The following is a 25,209-nucleotide window of genomic DNA, read 5'->3' as shown; positions in this document are numbered from 1 at the left end:
ACTCTGTCTAAAAAATAAATAAATAAATAAATAAATTAATTAATTAATTAATAGAAAATCTGTGGCACATATACATGATGGAATACTATGCAGCCATAAGAAAAAATGGGTTCATGTCTTTTGCAGGGACATGAGTGAAACTGGAAACTATCATTCTCAGCAAACTATCACAAGGACAGAAAACCAAACACCACATGTTCTCACTCATAGATAGGAAGTGAACAACAAGAACACTTGGACACAAGGTGAGGAACATCAAACTCCAGGGCCTGTCAGGTGGTGGGGGCGTGAGGGAGGGATAGCATTAGGAGAAATACCTAATTTAAATGATGAGTTGATGGGTGCAGCAAACCAACAGGACATATATATACCTATGTATCAAACCTGCACATTGTGCACATGTACCTTAGAACTTAAAGTATAACAAAAAAAAATTATAAAGCAAAAAAAAAAAAAAAAGAAATGCTACCCATCCAAGTCAACTTTTTCAATCTATTTCTACTAACAAGTAGTTTTGCATTTTTCTTTTTCTCCAATGTTACATATATACAGTCCCTGACAACTATGTTTCTATATACATAATAATACTTTCAAGAAAGAGAGCAGTGTTTTTTGTTTTTCATTACAGGTTTAAACAATTATAATCATGACTATACATTGATATTGATATGTATTTATCTTATCAGTTATACAATTATAATATTTATGTAATTGATTATATCAGTTATAATCATAACTTAATATTCCTATATATTTGTTTTTCCAAACCATTGACTAAAATTAAAAAATGAATTGTTCCTCAGATGACCATTTTACATTTTCTAGGAATACTCCTTTTTTGATATTAAAACATTTGGCATCTATATCTTGGAGACAGATATTAATCAGTTATTGATCTTGTGTAGGTTTTATTTGCATCCATATTCAGCCAAATTGTTTGAATTAATTCAATAAATCATTAGACTCATTGGTATCAAATACATGGAAAATAAATTCCCAGAAATACAGATAGAACCTCAAACACACAGATACACACACACATGCCCACAGAGTCCATTATACATATGTTATGCTATTTGTATGAATTCTTTTTTTTGCTTATTTTGATTATGTAATGTTTTTTTCATACAAAGCAATGATAGATCAGTAATTAAACTCATAATTCTATGAGATGCATGAGTGACGGCTTTAAACACAAATAGTTACAGACATAATTAAATATCATTAATTGGGTGTTACAATTAAGAACACCCACAATAGATTCAGAGAGAAATTGGCTCTATCTTAAATTCCTGGATATTAAGTATTCATTTCTACCTATGAATTCATTTCCAAATCTCTACATGTTAAAAACAAAAACACAATAACAAGTTCTCATTTTACCTTTTCTTTGTATTGCATAACTTGTCCCTCAATTTCTGGTATCAAGTCACTTCTTATCCTATCATTCAAGCATCATGACATCAAGATTCTTTAATAAATAAAATTTTATTCCAAATTAATTCTGGAAGTTAATTTTATTAGAAATTACATTTTTATTAGAAATTTCTCATTCTGTATCTGAATTGACATTTTTTATATTTGAGTATATTTTATTTAAAAATGACTACTATAGTTAGTTGCTATCAATATTTTAGATTAGCCATTATCATTCTTTCTTTATATCTCACTAATGAGATATTCCTTTCAGGTTATTAAAAGTGGTCTGCCCTTTCTAAGTAATAACATATACTCTGACTATAAATCAAGTCTCACCAATGAGCTACATTTAAGCTGAATAAATAAATAAGGTCCTGGGAGATCAATTCCAATATAAGGCAGGTTTTCTGGCCCAATCACTGATAATAATTTGTAAGATAGTGATTAGAAGTCAAAAGTAAACATGTTGTAATTATTAAATTTTAAATGTTTTTAATAATTTTAACTTCCATTTTGATTGTGTTTTAAATAGAATTGTCCATTTGGGTATGAGTGAATCATCCTGCTTGCTTTTATAAACATTTATCCTGAAAAGAAATTTAAACCAGACATCCCATAAATGGAGTCTGGGACAAAAACCTAGACACTGGGGTAGGTTTTAGAGGAATGATTAAGAGCAAAGTATCAGCTTAACTTAAATGACAGGTGACAAATTAGTACAATTTAAAATTGTTCTTGTCATGTTCATATATATCTCATTACTTTCTAACCTTTATTTTTCCCCTGCCAGATCTTGGAGAAAAGGCTTAATTTTAAAATGGCATGAATAATTGTGTATTCATTCCTATTACCATTTATTTCTGTAAAATCATTGATTTATTCTTTGTGCTGCATTTTTAAAATTATTTAAATATCATTTTATAGGCTTTTTAAAAGTTATCACAACTCAGGGCTATCACTAAGATATATAGCACCCTTAGATAGAGATGAAAATTCTCTTGTTTTTATTAGATTGAAGGAGTAACTCCACACTGAGACAGATGCTGCAATTCAAAATAGTCCCTTGAGCTATGAAAACTTGTATGCAGAACATTAAAAACCCAAAGTATTTTTGAAGCTTAGAGTATTTTTCTTTTTCTCTTCTTTTTTTCTTTTTCCAGGCTTGGTGGCATGCATGTGTAGTCACAGCTACATGGTAGGGAGGCTGAAGCTGAAGATTACTTTAGCCCAGGAATTCAAGGCTAGCCTACACAACATAGTGAGACCCTGACTTTAAAATAAATTTAAAAAATTAAAAGCAACAAGACTTTCTGCTTGTATATGATGATGTTAGTATGCTGACTTACAATGTTAGATCATTCTGATATGGGTGATAGAGGCTTTCAAAGCTGGCACTGTTTTTGCTTCAAATATTATTTTTATTCATTGGTTCTCATGGGATTTCATCACTGAGTTGTAAATCAATAATCATAATGTTGAGGGGAGGGGATTACAAAATAGCTTTCCAAAGTCATCTTTGCATTTCTCATTAAACATTATTCCCTTTTGGACTACAGTGAAAAACATTGAGATTTGTTTACTTTGAAAATGAGTCTTAGTCTATGAATGTCTGGGTAAGGTCAAGAATGAAAAATGAGAGGAAGAGAGAAGCATCAGGAAGATAAAATGATCAATCTCACAAAACTTGCTATTTTTAGAAAACATCATTCTAATTTTGAAACCAAAAAAATTGGGAAAAATAGAGTAACAGAATAATATAATGTCTCATGTACAAAACAGCAACATCAGAGATGATCTAAAACAATTTATTAGTTATAGGAAGAAATATACCTGAAAAGGGCAAAAATAAATTGGATTTGGCCTCTTGTCACTGAAATTATCTACTAAATCTAACAGCATCTATGTTCCTTTAGCCATTGTGTATATCGTACACAAATGTGAAACCATAACTCATATTTTACCTATAACAATTTTCTGTAAATAGCTGGTTATGAAGGACTGCGTGTCATTTTTGCAGACCTTATAAGTCTAACTCAAAGGAATTTTCCAAGAAAAATATTGGGAGGTAGGGTTATACATTGACATATATAATTATACACCTATGCCATATATATGTATGTATGTGAATAATGAACACACATAGGTAATTTGAAATTGATTCCTCTAAAAAACAGTGCTCACCAAGTGTGGTGGCTCATGACTGTATTCTTAGCACTTTGGGAGGCTGAGCCAGGCAGATCGCTTGGGGTCAGCAGTTTGAAACTAGCCTGGCCAACATGGTGAAACACCATATAGAGGGTGTGGTGGCATGCAACTGTAATCCCAACTTCCTGGGAGGCTGAGGCAGGAGAATTGCTTGAACACAAGAGGTGGAGGTTGCAGAGAGCCGAGATCACATAACTGCACTCTAGCCTGAGCAACACAGCAAGACTCAGTCTCTGAAATAATAATCATAATAATAATCATAATCATACTCAGAGCTTACTAATTTTATAGGTTTCTTAAAAAGTAGTTCTGTTTTAGAAATCCATGTTTTATATGGATACCGAGTTATTTTATCCCTATTTATTAGACATCCTTTCCCATTTAATTCCATTAGCATTCTTGCCAAAAAGCAACATCCTATATAAATTAGGGTCAGTGTATGTCTTCTTTACCCATTGCTAATTTGCCTCTATGTATGATAATAACAGGACCTTTGAATTCCTGATGTTTACAGTAAATTCTGGAATTACACAGCCTCCTATATGTGCAGTTCTTTTTCAATATCATATGTCTCTTCTTGGTCCTTCACATTTCCAGATAATACTTAGATAACACTATAACACTTTTCCATTTCTGTTTAAAAATCCTATCAGTATAATGAGAAAATTTGCATTAAATATTTCAACCAATTTGAGAATGTTTCATGTTTAACAACAAAAAGTCTTTTAAACCATACACGTGGTATATATTCCAATGTATCTCAGCCTTCTTATTTTCATTTTTTTATAATTATACTTTAAGTTAAAGTGTACATGTGCACAATGTGCAGGTTTGTTACATAGGTATAAATGTGCCATGTTGGTTTTCTGCACTCATCAACTCATCATTTACATTAGGTATTTCTCCTAATGCTATCCCTCCCCTAGCTTCCCACCTCCCAATAAGCCATGGTGTGTGATGTTCCTCACCCCATGACAATGTGTTCTCATTGTTCAGCTCCCACCTATGAGTGAGAACACGTGGTGTTTGGTTTTCTGTCCTTGTGATAGTTTGCTTAGAATGATGATATCCAGCTTCATCCATGTCACTCTAAAGGACATGAACTCATCCTTTTTAATTCAGCATTCTTCTTTTCTTAGAGTCATGCTATGTGGATTTCAGTGGTGAGATCTTGGATAATTTTTTTCTTTTAAATATTCTGGTGAGTTGCGGTGGCTCATGCCCAGCACTTTGGGAGCTGAAGAGTGTGGATCACCTGAGGTCAGGAGTTTAAGGCCAGCCTGGGCAACATGGTGAAACCCCATATCTACTAAAGATACAAAAATTATCTGAGCATGGTTGTGCATGCCTGTAATCCTAACTACTCAGGAGGCTGAGGCAGGAGAAGTGCTTGAGCCCAGGAGGTGAAGATTGTGGTGAGCTGAGGTTGCATCATTGCACTCCAGCCTAAGCAACAGAGTGTGACTCTGTCTCAAAAAAAAAAAAAGGGGGGGGTGGAGCCAAGATGGCCGAATAGGAACAGCTCTGGTCTACAGCTCCCAGCATGAGCAATGCAGAAGACAGGTGATTTCTGCATTTCCATCTGAGGTACTGGGCTCATCTCACTAATGTGTGCCAGACAGTGGGTGCAGGACAGTGGGTGCAGCGCACCATGTGTGAGCTGAAGCAGAGCCAGGCATTGCCTCACTCAGGAAGCTCAAGGGGTCAGGGAGGTCCCTTTCCTAGTCAAAGAAAATGGTGACAGGTGGCACCTGGAAAATCAGGTCACTCCTACCCTAATACTGCACTTTACTCATGGGCTTAAAAAAGGCACACCAGGAGATAATATCCCGCATCTGGCTTGGAGGGTCCTACACCCACAGAGTCTCTCTGATTGCTAGCACAGCAGTCTGAGATCAAACGGAAAGGTGACAGCAACACTGTGGGAGAGGTGCCTGCCATTGCCCAGGCTTGATTAGGTAAACAAAGCAGCCGGGAAACTCGAACTGGCTGGAGCCCACCACAGCTCAAGGAGGCCTGTCTGCCTCTGTGAGCTCCACCCCTGCGGGCAGAGCACAGACAAACAAAAAGACAGCAGTAACCTCTGCAGACTTAAATGTCCCTGTCTGACAGCTTTGAAGAGAGTAGTGGTTCTCCCAGCATGCAGCTGGAGATCTGAGAATGGGAAGACAACTGCCTCAAGTGGGTCCCTGACTCCTGAGCAGCCTAACTGGGAGGCACCACCCAATAGGGTCAGACTGACACCCCACACGGCTGGGTACTCCTCTGACACAAAACTTCCAGAGGAAGGATCAGGCAGCAGCATTTGCAGTTCACCAAGATCCGCTGTTCTACAGCCACCGCTGTTCTGCAGCCACCACTGCTGATACCCAGGCAAACAGAGTCTGGAGTGGACCACTAGCAAGCTCCAACAGACCTGCAGCTGAGGGTCCTGCTGTTAGAAGGAAAACTAACAAACAGAAAGGACAACCACACCAAAAACCCTTCTGTACGTCACCATCATCAAAGACCAAAAGTAAATAAAACCACAAAGATGGGGAAAAAACAGAGCAGAAAAACTGGAAACTCTAAAAAGCAGAGCACCTCTCCTCCTCCAAAGGACCACAGCTCCTCACCAGCAATGGAACAAAGCTGGATAGGGAATGATTTGAAGAGTTGAGAGAAGAAGGTTTCAGATGATTAAACTGCTCTGAGCTACAGGAGGAAATTCAAACCAATGGCAAATAAATTAAAAACCATGAAAACAAATTAGATGAATGGATAACTAGAATAACCAATGCAGATAAGTCCTTAAAGGAGCTGTTGGAGCTGAAAGCCAAGGCTCAAGAACTACGTGAAGAATGCAGAAGTCTCAGGAGATGATGCAATCAACTGGAAGAAAGCGTATCAGCAATGGAAGATGAAATGAATGAAATGAAGAGAGAAGAGAAGTTTAGAGAAAAATGAATAAAAAGAAATGAACAAAACCTCCAAGAAATATGGGACTATGTGAAAAGACCAAATCTACATCTGATTGGTGTACCTGAAAGTGTCGGAGAGCATGGAACCAAGTTGGAAAACACTCTGCATGATATTATCCAGGAGAACATCCCCAATCTAGCAAGGCAGGCCAAGATTCAAATTCAGGAAATACAGAGAATGTCACAAAGATAATCCTTGAGAAGAGCAACTCCAAGACACATAATTGTCAGATTCACAAAGTTCAAATGAAGGAAAAAGTGTTAAGGGCAGTCAGAGAGAAAGTTTGAGTTACCCACAAAGGGAAGCCCATCAGACTAACAGCTGATCTCTTGACAGAAACTCTACAAGCCAGAAGAGAGTGGGGGCCAATAGTCAACATTTTTAAAAAAATAATTTTCAACCCAGAATTTCATATCCAGCCAAACCAAGCTTCATAACTGAAGGAGAAATAAAATACTTTACAGACAAGCCAATGCTGAGAGATTTTGTCACCACCAGGCCTGCCTTAAAAGACCTCCTAAAGGAAGCACTAAACATGGAAAGGAAAAACCGGTACCAGCCACTGCAAAAACATGCCAAATTGCAAAGACCATCAAGGCTAGGAAGAAACTGCATCAACTAATGAGCAAAATAAAAAGCTAACATCATAATGATGGGACAAAATTCACACATAACAATATTAACTTCAAATGTAAATGGGCTAAATGCTCCAATTAAAAGACACAGACTGGCAAATTGGATAAAGAGTCAAGACTCATCAGTGTGCTGTATTTGGGAAACCCATCACACATAGAGAGACACACATAGGCTCAAAATAAAAGGATGGAGGAAGATCTACCAAGTAAATGGAAAACAAAAAAAAGGCACAGGTTGCAATCCTAGTCTCTGATAAAACAGACTTTAAAACAACAAAGATCAAAAGAGACAAAGAAGGCCATTACATAATGATAAAGGGATCAATTCAACAAGAAGAGCTAACTATCCTAGATGTATATGCACCCAATACAGGAGCAGCCAGATTCATAAAGCAAGTCCTTAGTGACCTACAAAGAGAATTAGACTCCCACACAATAATAATGGGAGACTTTAACACCCCACTGTCAACATTAGACACATCAATGAGACAGAAAGTAAACAAGGATATCCAGGAATTGAACTCAGCTCTGCACCAAGAGGACCTAATAGACATCTACAGAAATCTCCACCCCAAATCAACAGAATATACATTTTTTTCAGCACCACACCATACCTATTTGAAAATTGACCACATAGTTAGAAAGAAAGCACTCCTCAGCAAATGTAAAAGAACGGAAATTATAACAAACTGTCTCTCAGACCACAGTGCAATCAAACTAGAACTCAGAATTAAGAAACTCACTCAAAACTGCTCAACTACATGGAAACTGAACAACCTGCTCCTGAATGACTACTGGATACATAATGAAATGAAGGCAGAGATAAAGATGTTCTTTGAAACCAATGAGAACAAAGACACAACATACCAGAATCTCTGGGTCACATTCAAAGCCGAGTGTAGAGGGAAATTTATAGCACTAAATGCCCACAAGATAAAGCAGGAAAGATCCAAAATTGACACGCTAACATCACAATTAAAAGAACTAGAAAAGCAAGAGCAAACACATTCAAAAGCTAGCAGAAGGTAAGAAATGACTAAAATCAGCACAGAACTTAAGGAAATAGAGACACAAAAATCCATTCAAAAAATTAATTAATCCAGGAACTGTTTTTTTGAAAAGATCAACAAAATCGATAGGCCACTAGCAAGGCAAGAATAAAAAAGAAGAAAAGAGAGAAGAATCAAATAGATGCAATCAAAAATGATAAAGGGGATATCACCACTGATCCCACAGAAATAAAAACTTACATCAGAGGATACTGCAAACACCTCTACACAAATAAACTAGAAAATCTAGAAGAAATGGATAAATTACTTGACACATACACCCTCCCAAGACTAAACCAGGAAGAAGTTGAATCTCTGAATAGACCAATAACAGGAGCTGAAATTGTGGCAATAATCAATAGCTTATCAACCAAAAAAAGTCCAGGACCACAAGGATTCACAGCCGAATTCTACCAGAAGTATAAGGAGGAGCTGGTACCATTCCTTCTGAAACTATTCCAATCAATAGAAAAAGAGGGAATCCTCCGTAACTCATTTTATGAGGCCAGCATCATTCTGACACCAAAGCCTGGCAGAGACACAACCAAAAAAGATAATTTTGATGAACATTGATGTAAAAATTCTCAATAAAATACTGGCAAACTGAATCCAGCAGCACATCAAAAAACTTATCCACTGTGATCTAGGGGGCTTCATCCCTGGGATGCAAGGCTGGTTCAACATACACAAATCAATAAATGTAATCCAGCATATAAACAGAACCAAAGGCAAAAACCACATGATTATCTTAATAGATGCAGAAAAGGACTTTGACAATATTCAACAACTTTCATGCTAAAAACTCTCAATAAATTAGGTATTGATGGAACGTATCTCAAAATAATAAGAGCTATCTATGACAAGCCCACAGCCAATATCATACTGAATGGGCAAAAACTTGAAGCATTCTTTTGAAAACTGGCACAAGACAGGGATGCCTTCTCACCACTCCTATTCAACATAGTGTTGGAAGTTCTGGCCAGGGCAATTAGGCAGCAGAAAGAAATAAAGGGTATTCAATTAGGAAAAGAGGAAGTCAAATTGTCCCTGTTTGCAGATGAGATGACTGTATATCTAGAAAACCCCATCATCTCAGCCCAAAATCTCCTTAAGCTGATAAACAACTTCAGGAAAGTCTCAGGATACAAAATCAACATACAAAAATCAAAAGCATTCTTATGCATCAATAACAGACAAAAAGAGAGCCAAATCATGAGTGAACTCCCATTCACAATTGCTTCAAAGAGAATAAAATACCTAGTAATCCAACTTAAAAGGGATGTGAAGGACGTCTTCAAGAAGAACTACAAACCACTGCTCAATGAAATAAAAGAGGATACAAACAAATGGAAGAACATGCCATGCTCGTGGGTAGGAAGAATCAATATCGTGAAAATGGCCACACTGCGCAAGGTAATTTATAGATTCAATGACATCCCCACCAAGCTACCAATGACTTTCTTGACAGATTGGAAAAACTACTTTAAAGTTCATATGGAACCAAAAAATAGCCCGCATCCCCAAGTCAATCCTAGGCCAAAAGAACAAAGCTGGAGGCATCACACTACCTGACTTCAAACTATACTACAAGGCTACAGTAACCAAAACAGCATGGTACTGCTACCAAAACAGAGATATAGATCAATGGAACAGAACAGAGCCCTCAGAAATAATGCCACATAACTACAAACATCTGATCTTTGACAAACCTGACAAAAACAAGAAATGGGGAAAAGATTCCCTATTTAATAAATGGTGCTGGAAAAACTGGCTAGCCATATGTAGAAAGCTAAAACTGGATCCTTTCCTTACACCTTATACAAAAATTAATTCAAGATGGATTAAAGACTTAAATATTAGACCTGAAACCATAAAAACCCTAGAAGGAAACCTAGGCAATACCATTCAGGACATAGGCATGGGCAAGGACTTCATGTCTAAAACACCAAAAGCAATGGCAACAAAAGCCAAAATTGACAAATGGGATCTAATTAAACTCAGGAGCTTCTGCACAGCAAAAGAAACTACCATCAGAGTGAACAGGCAACTACAGAATAGGAGAAAATTTTTGTAACCTATTCATCTGACAAAGGGCTAATATCCAGAATCTGCAATGAACTCAAACAAATTTACAAGAAAAAACAAACAACCCCATCAAAAAGTAGGTGAAGGATACGAACAGACACTTCTCAAAAGAAGATATGCATGTAGTCAAAAAACTCATGAAAAAATGCTCATCAACACTGGCCATCAGAGAAATGCAAATCAAAACCACAATGAGATACCATCTCACACCAGTTAGAATGGTGATCATTAAAAAGTCAGGAAACAACAGGTACTGGAGAGGATGTGGAGAAATAGGAACACTTTTACACTGTTGGTGGGACTGTAAACTAGTTCAACCATTGTAGAAGTCAGTGTGGCGATTCCTCAGGGATCTAGAACTAGAAATACCATTTGACCCAGACATTCCATTACTGAGTATATATCCAAAGGATTATAAATCATGCTGCTATAAAGACACATGCACATGTATAAAGACACATGCACATGTATAAAGACACATGCACATGTATTTAAAAACACATGTATGTTTATTGAGGCACTATTCACAATAGCAAAGACTTGGAACAAATCCAAATGTCCAACAATGATAGACTGGATTAGGAATATGTGGCACATATACACCATGGAATACTATTCAGCCATAATAATTGAAGAGTTCACGTCCTTTGTAGGGACATGGATGAAACTGGAAACCATCATTCTCAGCAAAGTATCTCAAGGACAAAAAACCAAACACTGCATGTTCTCACTTATAGGTGGGAATTGAACAATGAGAACACATAGACACAGGAAGGGGAACATCACACACTGGGGCCTGTTGTGGGGTTGGGGAGGGGGGAGGGATAGCATTAGGAGATAAAACTAATGTAAATGACAAGTTAATGGGTGCAGCACACCAACATGACACATGTATACATATGTAACAAACCTGCACATTGTGCACTTGTACCCTAAAACTTAAAGTATAATAATAATAAAATGAAAAAAAAGAAAAAAATTCTAAACATTTATTGTTTGTTTTTGTACTAAAAGGAATAAATTTTTAAAGTTTTACTTATAATAGCTAGCTGCTAGTAGGTAGAAAAAATGATTTATTTATATCAACTCTGTAAATTGCAACCTTGCAAAGTTCATTTAATGGTTCTACTATTCATTTTGAATGTTCTTTAGGAATTTCTGCATTTGAAAAGCATATTGTCTTTGGATAGAGACAATTTCACTCATTGTTTTAAAATCTATATGAAATGTATTTGTCTTTCTTGGAACACTGCAGTGGCTGGGACTTCCAGTGCAATCTTGAAGAAATGAGGGGAGCATGAGTATCAATGCTTAGCTCCCAATCTCAAAAAAACAGTGTTCCATATTTCATTTTAAAGCAGAATGTTAAGCTGTAAGTTTTTAAATTAGGTGCCACTGACCAAATTAAAGAAATTCCAGGCCAGATTATGGACTCACACCTGTAATTCCAATACTTTGGGAGGTTGAGGCAGCAGAATAACTTGAGCCTAGGAGTTTAAGACCAGCCTGGGCAATATGGCTCTACAAAAATTTAAAAAATTTGCTGGGTGTGGTGGCATACTGTAGTCACAGCCACTCAGGAGGGTGAGGCTGGAGGACTGCTTGAACCCAGGAGTTGAAAGCTACAGTGAGCTATGATCACATCATTGCACTCCAGCTTAGGCAACAGAGTGAGATTCTGTCCATAAAAAATAAATAAATATGTAAATACATAAATACATAAATATATAAATAAATAATTTTTTTATTCTTAGTGTATGGAGATTTTATCTTCAGTATTTTTTGTATCCACTTTGGTAAGAAATTATCATGCTATAATTTGCTCTTCTTTGTAGCATTTTGATCAGGAGTTCCTATTAAAATTAAATTGACATAAAGTAAGTCCCTGAGTGTTCCTTCTCTATTTTCTGAAATAACTTTTGAAGACATGTAATTTCATTAAAATTGTCAGTGTGAGGAAAAACATTCTGAATTTCTAAATCACTTAAGACATGAGTAAGCATATAGAAAATTATACCTGGTTATGAGACCTTCCCAACACAAATGAAATATAGCAACAGAGATATGTATATTATTATTATTATTTTTTTTTTTTCAGACAGAGTCTCATTCTGTCACCCAGGCTGGAGTGCAGTGGTGCAATCTTGGCTCACTGCAATCTCTGCCTCCAAGGTTCAAGCAATTCTTTGCCTCAGCCTCCCGAGTAACTGGGATTACAGGCACCTACCACCACACCTGGTTAATTTTTGTATTTTTAGTAGAGACGGGCTTTCACCATGTTGGCCAGGCTGGTCTTGAGCTCTTGAACTTGTGATCCATCCACCTCGGCCTGCCAATGTGCTGGATTACAGGCATGAGCCACCATATCTGGCCTAGATATGTATATTCCAATCTAGTATTATTGCGGCTGTCTTCTGACCATGGCTCACTTCTGCTTCTACAGAATCTGTCTTTATCCCTCAGTTTCCTAATGCAGTTTGTTTAGCAATTAATTAGACATTATGGTTGTCCAGGGATGTGACATAGTTGAGTGGTTAAACACATGGAGTTCAGAGTTAGAAAGGGAAAGTTTCTAGACCTGGAGTGTCCCTTTGCTAGTTAAGTTCTCCTGGAAAATTTATTTAAACTCTCTAAGTTTAAGTGCCACTGTCTTTAACATTGACATAATAGTATCTTCTCAGTAGATTATAATATAAATGGAATTTATTAATGCTTAGTAAACAGAGTTGACAGCCCTGCTCATGGTGAAAGATGGTACTTCTTGCAATTTGGTTCATATTCATATTGTGTTGAAACAGCCATTTATCTTAGACTTTTCACACTATCCTTACTTTCAGCAGATTTCTTGAAACAAAGAGGTAATTTATTATTTATTTATTTACTTTTGAGACAGAGTCTCCTCTATCACCTAGGCTGGAGTGCAATGGTGGCATCTTGGGTCACTGCAACATCTGCCTCTTAGGTTCAAGTGATTCTCATGCCTCGGCTTCCCAAGTAGCTGGGATTACAGGCACGCACCACCAGGCCCAGCAAATTTTTGTATTTATAGTAGAAATGGGGTTTCACTATGTTGTCCAGGCTGTTCACAAACTCCTCACCTCAGGTGATCCACCTGCCTCTGCCTCCCAAAGTGCTGGGATTAAAGGAATGAGCCATTGGGTCCAGCAAACACAGAGATAAATTAAAAGCATATTTAAACATTTCTTGTTTCATCAGTGTTTTGTCTCCTCAGTACCAATGAAACAATATGATAACATCCAGCAATAGCTTCACATGATGAAATAAACTTATGTTTGAATACAAAGATAGGGCAACATGGCTAATGCCCTCATGAAATGCATTTGGAATTTGGATTCTCAAAATTGTATTGTGAAATTGTAATTGCCACTTAACAAATGTAGTAGCAGTTGCTATTGCTGCCTATTTCAAAAACATATGGATCCAATGCAGAAACAAGACACTAAAAGCTACATTTAATATAATTTCAATTACTAAAATTGGCCTTGTCAAGAACTTGAGTAATCTAAATTGGGCACATGAACTTATTGGTCTATAAACCTACTCCTCGATTAAAGAAGAAAGTCAAAGAGTTGTTATTGTTACTCTTCCCATGTTGGCAAGTGAAGCCAAGCACAATATTATTGCTGTTGTTTTGCTTTTTTATTTTCTGCAAATATATTTTTCAATATATTCTTAACCAAGTGGTGAGCAAGTATATTCTCCAATATATTGTGAAGCAAGTGGTGAAGGAGGCTGACTTTTGTAGAGTCAGCCTCCTTTGCAGCTATTTTGTAGAGTCTCAGAACTTAAATTTAAGGTGTTGCAAAATGACTTTTTATAAGGAAACAGAAGTTAACTCTTCTGCAACAGTTTCTGCTAGTTATGAAACATCTTTGATTGCACACTTAACACCAACCAAGTCATCTTTATTTAAAGAATGCATTCAAGTCTGGGTGTGGCTGCTCATGCCTATAATCAAAACACTTTCAGAGGCTGAGGCAAGAGTATTGCTTGAACCCAGGAGTTCAAGGCCAGCCTGAACACCAAAGCACGACCCTATCTTTACAAAAAAATTAAAAATATTAGGCGTGGTGGTATGTGGTTGTAATTCCAACTACTTTGGAGGCTGACTTCGCTGAGACCAGCTGAGTCAGGGAGACCCTAACCCAGTGGCACTAGAGGAATTAAAGTCACACACACAGAAATATACAGGTATGAAATGGGAAATCAGGGGTCTCACAGCCTTCAGAGCTGAAAGCCCTGAACAGAGATTTACCCACATATTTATTAACAGCAAACCAGTCATTAGCATTGTTTCTATACATATTAAATTAACTAAAATATCCCTTATGGGAAACAAAGGGATGGGCCAAATTAAAGGAATAGTTTGGGCTAGTTAACTGCAACAAGAGCATATCCTTAAGGCACAGATCGCTCATGCTATTGTTTGTGACTTAACAATGCCTTTAAGCAGTTTTCTGCCCTGGCTGGGCCAGGTGTTCCTTGCCTTCATTCTGGTAAACCCATAACCTTGTAGTGTGGGCATTAGGGCCATTATGAACATGTTACAGTGCTGCAGAGGTTTTGTTCATGGCCAGTTTTGGGGGCAGTTTATGGCCAGATTTTGGAGGGCTTGCTCCCAACAGACACGGTAGGATTGTTTGATTCCAAGAAGTCATGGCTGCATTCAACTATGATCACACCATTGCACTCCAGGCTAGGCAACAGAGCAAGACCCTGTCTCAAAAAAAATTTCATTTAAATCTGAACAAAATTTAAAGAAATAAAAAACAACACTTGACAACATTCATTCTTCTGTCTGTCTTGTTTTTGATGAGACATGTTGGCGAATTTAGAAATGCTGCTTTGACTGATATTGAAGAGGTTTCCCTGACAAATCTAAAAACACTGAAAATGCACTGATGAACAGAGCTTCTGTCATGTTATTTCCAGTCCTGTAGGACTCTAAAGGGTTCATTTATTATTTCCCCCTACTTGAGGCAATAAGCTCTGAGAATTCACCCTAATGGATTTGAAAGCATCCTATTGCCATGAGTTTGTAATCTCTCCTGGTTTCCTCTTAGCACTTGAGACAGACTTCAGTCTTCTTTGAAGTTTACTTCCATTGGTCTTCCCATCAATTATATTCTCTAGGGTATCCTTTGTGTCTCAGTCCTGCATTAACACTATTTTTTTCTCTGGTCAACATTATCAGCCCTCCGTACTTCAACTTCATCTGTCTGTAGCTATTCTGGATTGAAGAGTGCACTCCTAAACTTCATGTACTCTGGAAACTTCAGAATGTGACCTTATTTGGAAATAGGGTCTTTGCAGATGTAATTAATTAAGATCTTGATATAAACTCATGGGCCCTAAATCCAATGACTAGTTTCATGATAAAAGAGAGAGAGAGACAGAAGGAGGACACAGAGACAAGAGAAAGAAGAACATGGGAAAATGGAGACATATTGGACTGATGCAGCCACATGCCATGGAACACCAGGAGCCACTAGAAAATGAAAGATGCAAAAAGGCATCTTTCTCTAGAGCCTTCCACTGGAGCATGGCCCTAAAGACACCTTGGTTTAGAGCTTCTCAGTTTACTGCAATTTATTATAGCAGCCCTGAGAAACTAACCCTCTAGTTAGCTCAGCATTCACTGTCTCTGATTGCATCTGCCTTTTCTCTTTTGAGTTCCAGACCAATATTTGAACTCTACTCAAATGATTAAAACTATCTCAAATTAACATTTCTTTTTTTTTTTGTACTTTTATTTTAGGTTCAGTGGTCCATCTGCAGGTTTTTTACAGATACATTGTGGGATCTAGGGTACAGATAATTTTGTCAACCATGTAATAAGCATAGTACCAGATAGGCAGATTTTCCATTCTCTCGCTCCTCCCTTCCTCCACCCTCAAATAGGCCCCAGTGTCTTTCATTTCTTTCTTGAATTCATATGTACTCAATTCTTAGCTCAATGTTATACTCAATGTATAAGTGACAATACGTAGTGTTTGGTTTTCTGTTCCTGTGTTACTTCACTTAGGATAATGGCCTCCAGCTCCAACATGTTGCTGTGATGGACATGATCTCACTTTTGTTTTAGCTGTATATATATATGTATATATATATGTATATATATGTATATGTACCAGATTTTCTTTATCCAGTTCACTGTTGATGGGTGTCTAGGACAATTACATGTTTTTTGCTATTGTGAATCATGCTGCAATGAACGTATGCATGCATTATCTTTATGTCAGAAGGATTTATATTCCTTTGGATATATACCTGATAATGGGATTGGGTCTGATTAAAATTTCTAAAGCAAGAGGCATCTCCCTCCTCTTCCCAAAAGCTGTCTGTTCCATCAGAGATTTATATTTGTAATAATTTTCTTAACTCATTTTGGATTCCAAACTAAAACCTCAGCAGAGACTGTGTCCTCATCCTATACTCATGTTTATTTGGACTCCAAATTCCATGGATTCTTGTTTTATAGTTTTCCTAATTTAGTTTCCCTCTTTTTCTTTACTATTGCAATTGATCAAGATCACATCAATACTTAAAGAGTGTCACATCCTAAAAAAATCATGTCTGCATTTTAATCATCCTGTCTGCTGCAAGCATACCCTTCCCCAGGCCAGCCCATTACTGCCTAGAGGAGAAAGTTGAAACACTATCCCATATTATACGTATAAAACCAACAGGTTCTGCTACCTGACCAACATTGGGGTCTTAAGTTTTCTTGCTTTTCTTGATGTTCATGCTGGGATGTTGCATCACTCCAGTTTCCCTCCAGGCTCCTAAGGAAACCAATCCTTTTTTGTAGCTTTTAAAATTATCATTATTACCAGAAAATTTCCTTTTGTGCCAGTCCAACTTCAAGATTATTGAAGTCCCACTTCAAATGTTATCTCTTTCTTCAAAGTCTTCCCAACTCGGCCTATGTGACAAAATATCTGATCCCTTTCTACCCCTTTGGACCCAGTATTCATTTTTCTTTTAGCCCTATCCTTGTTTTTTTTTTTTTTTTTTTTTTTTTAGAGGCCTTACATGGTTTTCACTCAGTAGTAATCTAAAAACTTTTTCAGTAAAATAACTCAGACTCATTTATATGTGTTCCCTTGTTGCTTGGCTTAGTGCCCGACAGTGTACAGATATTAAATGCTTCTGAATAAAAGAGACTCATGTGAGTCAGACCACATCTCTGAAATCCTGTTTTCAGTCCAACAAAGTACGATTTAATTGTTTGGACCTGGCAGGAAGAAATATTTCCCTCAAACCTCAAACACAGAAGACATCAAAATTAAAGCTCTTCAAATGTGTAATATGTCTCAGCAATATAAAAAACTCAGGATGATGAGAGTTTTTTTTTTTTTTTTTTGAGATGGAGTCTCACTCTGGGATGATAAGAGTTTTATGAAGAGTCAGACGCATCATCAGAAACAGAGGGAGTAGATTCTAACATGTAGGGAAGGCTGTGTTATGTAATATATGGAACACTGGAGGGCTTCCAGATCCTTGGCTGTTCATCTTTGTCTGTACTGGGTCTCCACATTCTCCTTGCAATTGTAATGTGTATTTGAACAGAAAGTCATTAGAATAGCAACCTGTAGGCTTTCTATGCCAACAAATGGTTTTCCTGCCAATTTTACTGCTAAACACTTAAGCTCCTAATGGGAAAAAAAAAATACCTCAACTGTGGTGCAAAGTAAGCTATCATAAAAAACAGGTCATTAGTGGTGGCAGTTTGTAGGAGCTGTGGTTATTATCCAATAATAGAAGATGCTGAGAAAGCCATGATGATCTTTGAAATAACTTATTCAATCACCTGCCACACAACAAGAATGCCACGTCCAGAATGGTATGCAAAACATCCACCCTTTCCGTTTCTATAAAGACAACAAAACACATGAAAATAGAGCTAGGATTCTCCCTGCCAAACCACAAAACCTCTTCACATCTGTTTAAAAAAGTATCAGATATAGACACATTACATTCCGGCAAGAACCTCTAAGGCTGAATAGTCAGTTCATCATTTTTATTATTCTATCATAATAAAAAGAAAAAAAGGAAACAGTGCCTGCTCTTAATGCACTATTTACAGACAGACACTGGGAGCCAGAAATAACTGTGATGTGAAATAGTGCCCATGAATTATTTATGTTGTCTGGTTTATATTATTTCTGGCACTCACAAGAAAAGAAGGAGCATGAATCCTTTGGAGAATAATTCGAGACTCATCAAACTCAAAGGACACCTTAGAAAACAATATCAAACCCTGAAACACGAGCAGAGTTCTAATGGAGTTGGGCAGTTGTCAAAAACAAAACAAAACAAAACAAAAGCAGGGAATGTACTCATTATGCTAAGTTGTTAGATGAAGCAGGAAGAGGCACAAGTTCCTTGCTCATCTTAAAAATATCCAAAGGGGTGGCAGGGCACGGTGGCTCATGCCTGTAATCCCAGTACTTTTGGAGACCGAGGCAGGAGGATCATGAAGTCAGGAAATCGAGACCATCCTGGCTAACACGGTGAAATCCTGCCTCTACTAAAAATACAAAAAAATTAGCCAGGCATGGTGATGGGCACCTGTAGTCCCAGCTACTAGGGAGGCTCAGGAAGGAGAACGGCATGAACCTGGGAGGTCGAGCTTGCAGTGAGCAGAGATCGTGCCACTGCACTCCAGCCTTGGTGACAGGGTGAGACTCTGTCTAAAAAAAAAAAAAAAAAAAAAAAAAAGTATATATATCCGAAGGAGCAGGGAGGTATACCATAATAATGTCAAAGAAAGCCCTGATATACATTACCTTGATGGTCATCTAGAATATGCACCAAAGCACTAGATGTCAGCCAAGAGTGCAGCATTGTGAAAATGGAAAAGGCTCAGGCTTGGTTTCAAAGACAGCATGGGTGAGCCACAACTTGCATGACCTTGAAAAATCCCATACCTGCTTCATCATGTGGAAAACGGGAAAATGTTGTACCTAGCAGGGCTGATAGATGATTTAATCGGGCACCTAACAGTACTGGGCAAATTGCAGGTAATAAATGGCCATTCTTCTTCTCTCTCTCTGTCAAGGAATGTGCAGACGTCTGGGAAAGCCTCCTTAGAATGCATGAGGGAGGAGAATCTAAAATTTTTATTATAAGAGGAAGTACCTATCATCAGATGTGTTTGACCTTGTATGAGGGCATGATGGACTCTAAGAGCTACAGCAATTTCTAAAGCTCCTCTTTGCTAGAAATTTTATAGTCTTGTAGAGGTCTGTACTGGCAGTCAATTTAAGTTTCAACTGACATCAAAATGTGAATGATGAGTGAGGAAAATCTAAATTCCCTTCTTGACTCTGGTTCTTATCAGAATGATGACTTTAAACGGACCTCTCCTGGTCTACTTATCAGAGGTAGATCTCCCCAACACTGAAGCATGCATTTGGAAGTGCTGGCCACCTGTTCTCATGAAAGTGCCTTCTATCTTGGTTTTGTAGCTTGGATTCTGCTAGGCAGCATTTAGCCTGCTTCATCTCAGGGTTCTTTGATTTCTCTCTCTCTATGTCTAGATATTTCCTCCTAATTTCCCAGCAGACAGCTCAAATATATGATGAACAATTAACTCATTAGTTCTCCAAAAGTTATTTTCCTGGAGTATTCATCAATTGATTAAAGTAAGCATTACTTATTTCTCCACATCTTCTCCAGCACCTGTTGTTTCCTGACTTTTTAATGATCGCCATTCTAACTGGTGTGAGATGGTATCTCATTGTGGTTTTGATTTGCATTTCTGTGATGGCCAGTGATGGTGAGCATTTTTTCATGTGTTTTTTGACTGCAGAAATGTCTTCTTTTGAGAAGTGTCTGTTCATGTCCTTCTCCCACTTTTTGATGGGGTTGTTTGTTTTTTTCTTGTAAATTTGTTGGAGTTCATTGTAGATTCTGGATATTAGCCCTTTGTCAGATGAGTAGGTTGTGAAAATTTTCTCCCATTTTGTAGGTTGCCTGTTCACTCTGATGGTAGTTTCCTTTGCTGTGCAGAATCTCTTTAGTTTACTTAGATCCCATTTGTCAATTTTGGCTTTTGTTGTCATTGCTTTTGGTGTTTTAGACATGAAGTCCTCGCCCATGCCTATGTCCTGAATGGTAATGCCTAGGTTTTCTTCTAGGGTTTTTATGGTTTTAGGTCTAACATTTAAGTCTTTAGTCCATCTTGAATTGATTTTTGTATAAGGTGTAAGGAAAGGATCCAGTTTCAGCTTTCTACATATGGCTAGCCAGTTTTCCCAGCACCATTTATTAAATAGGGAATCCTTTCCCCATTTCTTGTTTTTGTCAGGTTTGTCAAAGATCAGATAGTTGTAGATATGTGGCATTATTTCTGAGGGCTCTGTTCTGTTCCATTGATCTATATCTCTGTTTTGGTACCAGTACCATGCTGTTTTGGTTACTGTAGCCTTGTAGTATAGTTTGCAGTCAGGTAGTGTGATGCCTCCAGCTTTGTTCTTTTGGCTTAGGATTGACTTGGCGATGCGGGCTCTTTTTTGGTTCCATATGAACTTTAAAGTAGTTTTTTCCAATTCTGTGAAGAAAGTCAGTGGTAGCTTGATGGGGATGGCTTTGAATCTGTAAATTACCTTGGGAAGGATGGCCATTTTCACGATATTGATTCTTCCTACCCATGAGCATGGAATGTTCTTCCATTTGTTTGTATCCTCTTTTATTTCCTTGAGCAGTGGTTTGTAGTTCTCCTTGAAGAGGTCCTTCATTTCCCTTGTAAGTTAGATTCCTAGGTATTTTATTCTCTTTGAAGCAATTGTGAATGGGAGTTCACTCATGATTTGGCTCTCTGTTTTTCTGTTATTGATGTATAAGAATGCTTGTGATTTTTCTACATTGATTTTGTATCCTGAGACTTTGCTGAAGTTGCTTATCAGCTTAAGGAGATTTTGGGCTGAGACAATGGGGTTTTCTAGATATACAATCATGTCATCTGCAAACAGGGACAATTTGACTTCCTCTTTTCCTAATTGAATACCCTTGATTTCCTTCTCCTGCCTAATTGTCCTGGCCAGAACTTCCAACACTATGTTGAATAGAAGTGGTGAGAGAGGGTATCCCTGTCTTGTGCCAGTTTTCAAAGGGAATGCTTCCAGTTTTTGCCCATTCAGTATGATATTGGCTGTGGGTTTGTCATAGATAGCTCTTACTATTTTGAGATACGTCCCATCAATACCTAATTTATTGAGAGTTTTTAGCATGAAGGGTTGTTGAATTTTGTCAAAGGCCTTTTCTGCATCTATTGAGATAATCATGTGGTTTTTATCTTTGGTTCTGTTTATATGCTGGATTACATTTATTGATTTGCATATATTGAACCAGCCTTGCATCCCAGGGATGAAGCCCACTTGATCATGGTGGATAAGCTTTTTGATGTGCTGCTGGATTCTGTTTTTACACTGTTAGTGGGACTGTAAACTAGTTCAACCCTTGTGGAAGTCAGTGTGGCGATTCCTCAGGGATCTAGAACTAGAAATTCCATTCGACCCAGCCATCCCATTACTGGGTATATACCCAAAGGACTATAAATCATGCTGCTATAAAGACACATGCACACGTATGTTTATTGTGGCATTATTCATAATAGCAAAGACTTGGAACCAACCCAAATGTACAACAATGATAGCCTGGATTAAGAAAATGTGGCACATATACACCATGGAATACTATGCAGCCATAAAAAATGATGAGTTCATGTCCTTTGTAGGGACATGGATGAAATTGGAAATCATCATTCTCAGTAAACTATCGCAAGAACAAAAAACCAAACACCGCATATTCTCACTCATAGGTGGGAATTGAACAATGAGAACACATGGACACAGGAAGGGGAACATCACACTCTGGGGACTGTTGTGGGGTGGGGAGAGGGGGGAGGGATAGCATTGGGAGATATACCTAATGCTAGATGATGAGTTAGTGGGTGCAGAGCACCAGCATGGCACATGTATACATATGTAACTTACCTGCACGTTGCGCACATGTACCATAAAACCTAAAGTGTACTACTACTACTACTACTACTAATACTACTACTACTACTACTAATAATAATAATAAAAGTAAGCATTACTTGCCCAGTCCTTGTAGGGAGAGACTTCAGCATCACCCTTGCCCATTTTTGTTTTCTCTGAATCAGATTCTAACATTTTTTTTTTCTTCGAGACAGAGTCTTACTCTGCCCACCCAAACTAGAGTGCAATGGTAGGGAGAGATTTCAGCATCAGCCTTGCCCTTTTTTGTTTTCTCTGAATCAGATTCTAATATTTTTTTTTTTCTTTGAGTCAGTCTCACTCTGCCCACCCAAGCTAGAGTGCAGTGTCACAATCATGGCTCACCATAGTCTCAACCTTCCAGAGTTGAGCAATCTTCCCAACTCAGCCTCCTGAGTAGCTGGGACTAGAGGTGTATGCCACCACACTTGGCTAATTTTTTGTTTCTTTATAGAGATGGGGTCTCATTCTGTGCCCAGACTGGTCCTAAACTGCTGCCCTGATCAGATCAAGTGATCTGAGGCCTCCTGGGATACAGGCGTGAGCCACCGTGCCCAGCCAGATCCTAATAACTGATTACTTATTAAAACCATCCCTTGTTCTCTGTTCCCATCTGATGATGTTCCTTCTGTCCATTCCATTTGTTTAGCATTTAATAATATTACAATCCGTATTAGTTTTAGAGCTACAGAAACAGTGTTCTACAAACTTGTTGCTTCAGGCAAGATAAATTTATCTTCTCACAGTTCAAGAGACCACAAGTCAAGGATTCAGCAGGTCTGCACTGTCTCTGAAAGCTCTATCAGAGAATACTTTCTTGACTCTTCCAATTCTGCTGGTTTCTGGTAATCCTTGGGTTGTGGACACATAACTGCAACCTTTGCCTGGATCATGACTGTGTGTTGTTGTCTTCTCCTCCCTATGTGTGTTGGTCTCTGTGTCTTCTGTTTTCTTCCTTTTCCTTCCTTCCTTCCTTCCCTCCCTCCCTCTCTTCTCTTTCCTTCTTTGTCTCTCTCCTTCCTTCCTTCCTTCTCTCCTTCTCCCTTTTTCTCTTTCTTTCTTTTTCTTTCTTTTCTTCCTTCCTTCTTTCCTTCCTTCCTTCCCTCCCTCTCTCCCTCCCTCTTTTCCTTCCTTCCTTTCTTTTTTCTTTCTTTCTTTCTTTCTTTCTTTCTTTCTTTCTTTCTTTCTTTCTTTCTTTCTTTCTTTCTTTCTTTCTTTCTCTCTTTCTTTCTTTCTTCTTTTTCTCTCTTTCTCTCTTTCTTGCTTTCCTTCCTTCCTTTCTTCCTTCCTTTTTTCTTTCTTTTTTGAGGCAGGGTCTCTCTCTGTCACCTAGGCTGGAGTGTGGGGTGCCATGTTGGCTCACTGCAATCTCTGCCTCCTGGGATCAAGTAATCCTCCCACCTCAGCCTACTGAATAGCTGGGACTACAGGTGCACGTCACCACAGCTGGCTAATTTTGCATTTTTTGTAGAGGCAGGGTCTCCTATGTTGCTCAGGCTGTTCTCAAACTTGTGAGCTCAAGCTATTCTCCTGCTCTAGCCTCCCAAAGTACAGGATGAGCCACCTTGCCAAGCCATCTCTTCTTATAAAGACACCAGTTATACAGGATTAAGGTCACACACTACTGCACTATGACCTCATCTTAACTTACATCTTAATGATATCTGCAAAGACTCTATTTCAAAATGAGGTCACATTCACAAATACTAGAGGTGAGTAATTCAACATATTTTTTGAGGGAGACAAATCAGTTCCTTACAAAGGAACAAATTGGTATAATTGACTTTCTTTTCTCCAAATTCAATGTCATCACTCAACATTCAACATGTGTCCAGAAGTTATCTTTATCTGAAAACTCCAAAGCAAAGCCCATGCTTTAAGTTTTCCTTAACCAGCTCCCATGGCATAGCACTGTTTGCTCTTCACTTAGAAAGTTCTTGAAAATGAAGTTGCAGAATGCCTTGTTAGCCTACATATTTCTTTCTTTTTTCTTTTTTTTCCAACAGAGTTTTGCTCTTGTCATGCAGGCTGGAGTGTAATGACATGATCTCGGCTCACTGTAACCTCCACCACCCAGGTTCAAGTGATTCTCCTGCCTCAGCTTCCTGAGTACTTGGATTACAGGTGCATGCTACCATACCAATGTAATTTTTCTATTTTTAGTAGAGATAGGGTTTCACCATGCTGGCCAGGCTGACCTCAAGTAATCCACACACCTTGGCTTCCTAAAGTGCCAGGATTACAGGTGTGATACACCATGTGAACACATCTGTCTTAATCATGGTTTCTCCATCTACCCCAAGTCTTTAAGATTTGCTGAATTAGCATTAACTGTTCCTCTGCCCCAAAACCAGGCCATTTTTTGTCTATGATTCTTTTCCTAGGATTTTCTAAGATTCAAATAATCTCTCATCAGTTCTTCTGACTCCTCCCCACAAAATATTATGTACATTATCTTGCTTCTTCCTTCTTCTACACCTTTTATTTTAGTATTTGTGTTTTAGGGAAAAGGAAAATTTGCTTGTAGTCTCCACATCATGCATCAGACATGAGTATAGATGCTCTTCAATCAAATTCTTGCTTAATCCTTGTGAAGACATCTCAGCTCAGTGCAGAAGTATTCCTCTCACTTCAAAGGCAAGAAAAGTAAGTGTCAGGGAGATAAAGGTACTCAAGTTTGCATGGCTAAAATTTGATTGGAACCTTACTCTGATGCTGTTACTCATTCTACTCAGCTAATTTACCCCTACTTTGTGGTTATGACAGGCTCTTTAGCACCCAAACAACATCCTGTGGATCTTTTTG

At 37.9% G+C, this 25,209-nt stretch overlaps 1 long non-coding RNA gene across 1 annotated transcript in view; it reads left to right on the top strand.

Annotated features, from left to right (window-relative positions):
- The first annotated feature begins 1,951 nt into the window (after window positions 1–1,951).
- LOC129053161 (uncharacterized) overlaps window positions 1,952–25,209 on the top strand; it is a 63,023-nt gene continuing 39,765 nt past the window's right edge. The window contains exons 1-2 of the long non-coding RNA XR_008518246.1: window positions 1,952–2,070; window positions 2,580–2,677. This is a non-coding gene — a long non-coding RNA (uncharacterized LOC129053161). The remainder of the gene's footprint in view (window positions 2,071–2,579; window positions 2,678–25,209) is intronic.

This window comes from Pongo abelii, chromosome Y (genome assembly GCF_028885655.2).
Source record: "Pongo abelii isolate AG06213 chromosome Y, NHGRI_mPonAbe1-v2.0_pri, whole genome shotgun sequence".
Classification (NCBI taxonomy): Eukaryota; Metazoa; Chordata; class Mammalia; order Primates; family Hominidae; genus Pongo; species Pongo abelii.
This window is presented reverse-complemented; position numbering and strand designations above follow the sequence as displayed.